This window comes from Macaca mulatta, chromosome 7, assembly GCF_049350105.2.
Source record: "Macaca mulatta isolate MMU2019108-1 chromosome 7, T2T-MMU8v2.0, whole genome shotgun sequence".
Classification (NCBI taxonomy): domain Eukaryota; kingdom Metazoa; phylum Chordata; class Mammalia; order Primates; family Cercopithecidae; genus Macaca; species Macaca mulatta.
In genome coordinates this window covers 79,466,815-79,473,234 of record NC_133412.1, presented here as the reverse complement: position 1 = coordinate 79,473,234, position 6,420 = coordinate 79,466,815, and positions in this window count along the sequence as shown.

The following is a 6,420-nucleotide window of genomic DNA, read 5'->3' as shown; positions in this document are numbered from 1 at the left end:
ACCCAGCAGTTCCCTGGGGGGTGGGGAGGGAAGATGAGGGGTGGAGTTGGCAAGAGGGTTTCTTAGAAGCTGATATAACAGGGCTGAGCAGACAGAGCCCAGCACAGCCTTGGCAGGGCTCCCAGGGACAGATGCTGGAGAATTGACCTCAGGCCTAGATGTACAGAAAGAAATGCCTGCCTGTCCTGGGCCTCACCCACCCATGCTGCTTTCTTCCTAGTGTTCCAGAAACCACATTCCTAGCTATCTACTCCTCCCCAGTCCTGTGGCTCCTCCTGCTAGGCTATACTCCAGAAGGCAGGAAAGCTGCCTCCTCAGCAGCATGAGGGCTGCAGCCGCCAACATGCCTGCTGGTCAGGCCCAGTTCCCTCACCCAGCCCCGGGCCTGCGCACAGGTGCTGGAGGCTACATATGGAATAGGACAGCCCAGGAAGCAAACAGTGTAAGTTGTAAGTTTCTTTTTACTGTTAGAAACCTCTTGATTAGGCAGCAAGGTACACTGAACCTGCTTCTCAGTATTTTGAACATATTTTGGCCAGTAACAAGGGCAAAGTAGCTCCTCTAAATGGCACACATTTGCTTCCTTGACTCTAGGCTCAATGGGGGACTTCCCCCTGTTCTGCGGGGCATCCCTTTGGCAAGGCCCACCCACACTCAGTATCTCCAGTGTGGCTCAGGACCTAGCAAAGACCTCCACTTCACATTGGGTTGCCCAGGGTCCTTCAGAGAAATACCCAATGCCTTCCATTCCAGCTTACAAAACCCACTTCTAACACAGCCACAGCTTTTGGAGATGCACACAATTACAGAAATTAACATACATTTATCCAGGCAATTATTTACCTCTTTTTCTTCCCATAATTTTATTTTGAGACTGTATCGCTCTGTCACCCAGGCTGGAGTGCAGTGGCAGGATTTCAGCTCACTGCAACCTCCACGCCCCCAGGCTCAAGTGATTGTCTTGCCTCAGCCTCCTGAATAGCTAAGATTACAGGCATGTGCCACCATGCCCAGTTAATTCTCATATTTTTAGTAGAGACGGGGTTTCACCATGTTGTCCAGGCTGGTCTCAAACTCCTGACCTCAAGTGATCTGCCCACCTCAGCCTCCCAAAGTGCTGGGATTACAGGTGCGAACCACCATGCCCAGCCTTCCTCCCAATAATGATCTGGGATCTTAATAGCCAAGGGATTTCTGGGCATGGAGAGAGAGATACCGCTATGACTTGTGCTTCGAAGCTCATTGTCTTAAGCATAACTTTCCTAACCATTTAAATACTTCACACTTAATCAAAATTTATAAAATGCATACATCAAATTATTTTAAATATTTAAATGTTGATTAGGTGGCTCATGCCTGTAATTCCCAGCACTTTGGGAGGCCGAGGCTGGCAGATCATGAGGTCAGGAGTTCGAGACCAGCCTGGCCAACAAGGTGAAACCCTGTCTCTATTAAAAATACAAAAATTAGCCGGGTGTGGTGGTACGCACCTGTAATAATTGTAATAATTGCCAGCTACTCAGAAGGCTGAGGCAGGAGAATCGCTTGAAACTGGAAGGCGGAGGTTGCAGTGAGCCGAGACCACGCCATTGCACTGCAGCCTGGGCAACAAGAGCAAAACTCCATCTCGAAAAAGAAAAAAAATGTTGATTACAAGCTAAAAAGTCAAATTCTTCTAAGCTTTTCTGTAAACGGAGTCAATGGAAACTTCTGCATACCTTGTTAGTATGTCATTAGAGCTAGTGGGGTCATCCAGAGGTTCCTCTGTGCGCAGAGAGGGGACCAAGCCTGTGTGGTCAGCTCCCCATCCAGGATGTACTATTGGACCCTTCTACTCACTGCTCTACATCCAGAACACAAGCACTATCTTTAAAACATCCTGCATGACATCCACAATCCCTCCCCATCCCCAGCCCCAACCTGCTATAACCACAGTCCTGAATTTTGTTGTTTCTCATTCCCTTGCTTTTCTTTATAGATTTACTTCCTATATATACACCCCAATACAATATGATTGAGTTTTGCATGCCTTGAGCTTTATTTAAGTGTGATTATGTGTATTCTTGAGATTTGCTTCTTTTCACTCAAAATTATGTTTCTGAGCTTCATTCATTTTCACTAGAGATTTTAATTCTAAAACTCTATATTTAATGAGTATATATAAATATGCCCTAATTTATTCAGTCATTTGTATTAGAATGGATTCCGTTTTAAAAGACAGAAGGCTCCCAATAACAATGTGTACTAGTCAGCCTTTGCCATGATACTGTTGCATAACAAACTGTCCTAAAACTGTGGCTTACAACAACATGCATTTATTTTTATGTTCATAGGTCAACTATGGTTTGGCTCATCACAGTGGCACTCCCAATGGCTCTGCAGATCAGCTGAACTTGGCTCCAGGCTGTGCATGGGTTCAGTTCTGCACCAGGGGTGCTATTTCAGGGCTCTAGGATAAGGGGTCAGTGGCAGTGGCTATCTGGGGCATACTCTTCTCACAGGATAAGGGGTCAGTGGCAGTGGCTATCTGGGGCATACTCTTCTCACAACAGATCACTGGAGCACAGAACCAAGTCTCATCTCAAGTCCTCTCCTTGTATCATATCTACTTACATTCCATTGGCCAAAGCAAGTCATACAGCCAAGTCCGCATCAATGGGACAGGGAAGTAGACTTCTCCCCTAGTGGAAGGGGAAGGGAGCAAATATTTGCTGAACAATAGTACAGTCTAGCACACAGTGATTTAAACAAGCGAGGAGTTTATTTCTGTCTCCTGTGAAAGCCCAGAGATGAGTAGTCCAGACTGGAATGACACTCAGCAGTGCCAGGGATTGAGGTTCCTTCTATCTTAAGGACAGAACCTTACTATTCTGTCATGAATGATTTCTTTCCCTAAAGTCACCTCATGAATCAAGATAGCTGCTCCAGCTCCAGCCATCAACTCCATATTCCAGCCACAGAAAAGAGCAAGGAGAAAGGAGAATGGCATGCCTCCACACCAGAAATTACACACTACTGCTTATAACCCAATGGACAGAACTTAGTCACATGACCACTCCTGGTTTAAAAGGGGGATGGGAAATACAGTTTTCATTTGGAGTGGCTATGCATCTAATTAAAAATCAGAAGTCCTAAATGGAGGGGAAGTAGATCCCAGGGATGGGGGTAACTTGTAATCTCTGCCACATCACTCTCGTGTCAATAGACATTTGGCTTGTTTCTGTAATTTTTTTTTTTTTTTTGAGACTGTTTCATTTTTGTCCCACAGGCTGGAGTGCAGTGGTACGATCCTGGCTGACTTCAACCTCCACCTCCCATGTTCAAGCGATTTTCCTGCCACAGCCTCCCAAGTAGCTGTGACTACAGGCGCCAGCCACCACGCCAGGCTAAATTTTTGTATTTTCAGTAGAGATGGAGTTTCAGCATGTTGGCCAGGCTGGTCTCGAACTCCTGACCACGAGTGGTCCGCCCACCTCGGTCCCCCAAAGCACTGGGATTACAGGCATGAGCTACCATGCCCGACCTGTTTCTGTATTTTTACTGTTACATACTTTGTGACAATGAACATTCTTATAAGAGTTTCTTAGGGAATATGACTAAGAGTGGAATTCCTAAATGATAAAGCATGTGTATCATTAACTAGATACTGACAAATTGCCATTCAAAGTGGTTGCTCTGATTTACATTCTCACCAGAAGTATAAGAGTCCTCTTACTCAGCATCCTCATCAGCACTTGATATTGTCTAATTTAATCACTTTTCCTAAATCTGAAGGGAGGAAAATGGAATCTTGTCATGGACTTAATTCCCTGATTAGCAATGATATTGAACATTGTTTATGATGTTTATTTAATATTTGCATTTCCTCTTTTGTGAAGTATTTGCCCTTTCTTTTTCTCTTTTCTTTCTTTCCTTCCTTCCTTCCTCCCTCCCTCCCTCCCTTCCTTCCTTCCCTCCCTCTCTCCCTTTCTTTTCTTTTCTCTTTTTTCTTTTTTCTTCTCTTCTCTTCTTTCTCTCTTTCTCTCTTTCTTTCTCCTTCCTTCCTTCCTTCCTTCCTTCCTTCCTTCCTTCCTTCCTTCCTTCCTTCCTTCCTTCCTTCCTTCCTTCTTTCTCTCTCTCTCTCTCTCTCTCTCTCTCTCTCTCTCTTTCTTTCTTTCTTTCTTTCTTTCTTTCTTTCTTTCTTTCTTTCTTTCTTTCTTTCTTTCTTTCGACAGGGTCTTGCTCTGCCACCCATGCTAGAATGAGTGGTTTAATCAAAGCTCACTGCAGCCTTGAACTCTTCGGCTCAAGCGATCCTCCTGCCTCAGCCTCCAAAAGTGCTGGTATTACAGGTGTGAGTCATCATGCCCGACCTAGTTTTTCTCAATGATTTTTAGAAGTTCTTTATATTTTCTGAATACTAATTCTTATCAAGGATAAATATCACAAATATCTTCTTCCAGCTTGTTGCTTGCATTTTCATTCTCTTTCTGGTTTCTTTGTTCATCCTTTCAATGAACAAAAGTTCTTAATTTTGATTTAGTCACAATTACCACCTTTTTCCTTTGTGGTTTGCAATTTTGAGTTGTGATTTTTGTTTGTTTCTAACCTTTCCTATGGTGCTGAGAGTTATGTTTTAAAAGCTCTCCCCTACCATGAAGTTATGATGATGCTTCCCTAATATTTGCCATGATGATTTCTTCTAACGCTTTTATAGTTTTGCTTTTACATTTCATTAATTATTATTTTTTTTGAGACAGGGTCTCACTCTGTCACCCAGACTGGAGTGCGGTGGCGCTATCACGACTCACTGCATCCTTGACCTCTCAGGCTCAAGCAATCTTATCACCTCAGCCTCCAGGGTGGCTGGGACTACAGGTGCGTACCACCATGCCCACCTAATTTTTGCATTTTTTTTTTTTTTTTTTTTTTTTTTTTGAGACGGAGTCTCGCTCTGTCGCCCAGGCTGGAGTGCAGTGGCCGGATCTCAGCTCACTGCAAGCTCCGCCTCCCGGGTTTACGCCATTCTCCTGCCTCAGCCTCCCTAGTAGCTGGGACTACAGGCGCCCGCCACCGCGCCCGGCTAGTTTTTTGTATTTTTTAGTAGAGACGGGGTTTCATCGTGTTAGCCAGGATGGTCTCGATCTCCTGACCTCGTGATCCGCCCGTCTCGGCCTCCCAAAGTGCTGGGATTACAGGCTTGAGCCACCGCGCCCGGCCTGCATTTTTTTTTTTGTAGAGATGGGGTTTCGCTGTGTTGCCCAGGCTGGTCTGCAACCCTTCAGCTCAAGTTATCTGCCTGCCTTAGCCTCCCAAAGTGCTGGGATTATAGGCATGTACCACTGCGCCTGGCCCAGCCCTACATTTAATTAATTTTTATAAGTATGGTTTAAGTAGGAATCCAATTTTTTCTTCCATGTGGATAACTGTCTTACACATTTCCTAACTGAATTTTCAGTTGTGCTTTCTCTCTCTCTCTCTTTGAAGATGGGGTCTCTGTCATCCAGGCTGGAGTGTTGTGGTGTAATCACAGCTTACTGTAGCCTTGACCTCCCAGGCTTAAGCAATCCTCCCATCTCAGCCTCCAGAGTAGTTGGGACCACAGGTGCACACCACCATGCCTGGCTAATTTTTTTTTTATTTGTAGAGACAGGGTCTCTCTGTGTTGCCCAGGCTGGTGTTGAATTCCTGGGCTCAAGCTATCCTCCCGCTTCAGCCTCCCAAAGTGCTGGGATTACAGGCATGAGCCACCATACTCAGCCTTGAGTTTCTCTCTAAATGAATTGTATACTGCAGGAAGTTTAAGAGTTCTCTCGATGCCGGGCGTGGTGGCTCATGCCTGTAATCCCAGCACTTTGGGAGGCCGAGGTGGATGGATCACGAGGTCAGGAGATCAAGACCATCCTTGCTAACACAGTGAAACCCCGTCTCTACTAAAAATACAAAAAATTAGCCGGGTGTGGTGGTGGGTGCCTGTAGTCCCAGCTACTCGGGAGGTTGAGGCAGAAGAATGGCATGAACCTGGGAGGTGGAGCTTACAGTGAGCCAAGATCCCGCCGCTGCACTCCAGCCTGGGCGACAGAGCGAGACTCTGTCTAAAAAAAAATAAAATAAATAAAATAAAATAAAAAAGAGTGCTCTCGAATGTCAGCTGAAAACTTCTGATTTACTGATGTCTGATGAACAATGGACCAGGTTCGGCTGATGGATTGAATAGCTTTCCCCCACTGATCTGCACTCTCTACTTTGTCACAGATCTGGTTTCCAAATTTGTTCTATTTGTTATTCCTGTAGCATGAACACATTGTCTGAATTACAATAGTTTCAAATATGTTTTCACATCTTCTCGGGCAAGTCCACCCATACTGCCCTTGTGCAAGTGTCTTTTGCAACTTCCGGCACTTCGCTTTTCCATGTAAGTAGTAAAATCAGCTTGTCAAA